Below are 1,749 nucleotides of genomic sequence, written 5' to 3'. Positions count from 1 at the left end.
CTTTCCCACATAGACATTTGCCTAACCTGGGGGAAGACAGTCCAGACACCCTATTGGAAATCACATTGACCTGAGGCCACTTAAGATATTAAAGGTAACAGCCTCCAGGCAGAAGCAACTGCCCCACCCTGTTGAAAAAAAACTCTCCCTAACCCGAGGACGATTGCCTGGGGGCAATTCAAGTCAGAATCCTATTAGTCTGTAGACTGAGATGGTCTCTGAAGTCTTTGAGTGTTTGCCTGATCCAATTAGTCAGAAACAGCCCTTAACACTGTCCTGCACTAGAGATTGAGAGGTAGAGAGCAGTGGTCAGCAAACTGCGGCTCACAAGCCACGTGTGGCTCTTTGGCTCCTTCAGTGTGGCCATGAAGTTTCAACCGCACTGTACGTGCACGCCTGCATGTGGTATTTTGTGGAAGAGCCACACTCAAGGGGCCGCAGTTGGCCGACCACTGGTATAGAGGATCTATCTAAAACAGTGGTTCTCCCCCTCATTGTTGTCTTGCTCCCCACACACCATCTCCATGTGCTGAAAATGTTAATTATTAACTATCCTGTACCCACTAATGTAAAAGAAATATGAGTCTATTTTGACTTTTTATCCAATCCCAGAAATTTCTCCACTTTGCTCTCTCCTATGCCTTAATCTACAACCAAAGGATTTCATGTAACCCTCCTTATGTCTCTTCCTTCTATTCTAATGTATTCTAATGTATAAAATAAGCTGCAAAACTGCCATACTCCAAACCATTTTCTCAATCTGTTCCGATTTTGCTTCCTGGTAACTGTTGTCAAGTTTGGCTCAAATAAACGCATAAAAATTCAAAAAAATAAAATAAAATAAAATAAAACAATGGTTCTCAACCTTGGCTGCACATTAGAATCACCTGGGAATCTTTTAAAAATCCTGATTTCTGGGCCTCATCCTCCGGAAAGTCTGTTTCTTTGTTATGGGGTGAGGCCACAACATTAGTAATAAAGAAACAGAATTTCCGGAGGATGAGGCCCAGAAATCAGGATTTAAAAAAGATGATAAAGAATGACATAACAAAGAACACATTGGAAGAAATACACAGCAGATAAGGGGAAGCTGAGAATAGAATTAGTGAATTAGAAGACAGAGTTGAAAATATCACTCAAGCAGAGAACCAAAAGGAAAAAAAAACCAATTAAAAACCAGGAGAACAGCTTAAGGGAACCGTGGGACAACATGAAATGTAACAATATTAGAATAGCAGGTGTGCCAGAAGAAGCAGAATGGGAGAAAGGAATAGAGAAGGTGATTGAAGAAATAATGGCAGAAAACTTCCCTAACCTGGTAAAGGAAAAAGTCACACAAGTTCAGGAGGCACAGAGAACCCCAGACAAGAAGACCCCAAACAGACCCACTCTCAGACACATCATAATTAAGAGGCCAAAAATTAAAGACAAAGAGAGAATCTTAAAGGCAGCAAGAGAAAACTGTAACCTACATAGGAGTTCCCATAAGGTGGAAACCTGACTTCTCATCAGAAACTCTACAGGCCATAAGAGAGTGGCATGAAGTACTCAAGGTGGAAAGCAAGGATCTGAAACCAAGTTTACTATATCCAGCAAGGCTGTCATTCAAAATAGATGATCACATAAAGAGACAAAAAAAAAAAAGAAAAAAAGAAAAAAAAAAAGCTGAAGGAGATGATCATCACAAAGCCAGCATTACAAGAAATGCTAAAGGGATTGCTGTAAGGGATTGCTGAGTAGAAGAAACAA

This window comes from Myotis davidii, unplaced genomic scaffold (genome assembly GCF_000327345.1).
Source record: "Myotis davidii unplaced genomic scaffold, ASM32734v1 scaffold992, whole genome shotgun sequence".
NCBI lineage: Eukaryota > Metazoa > Chordata > Mammalia > Chiroptera > Vespertilionidae > Myotis > Myotis davidii.
Note: the sequence above shows the minus strand (reverse complement) of the source record.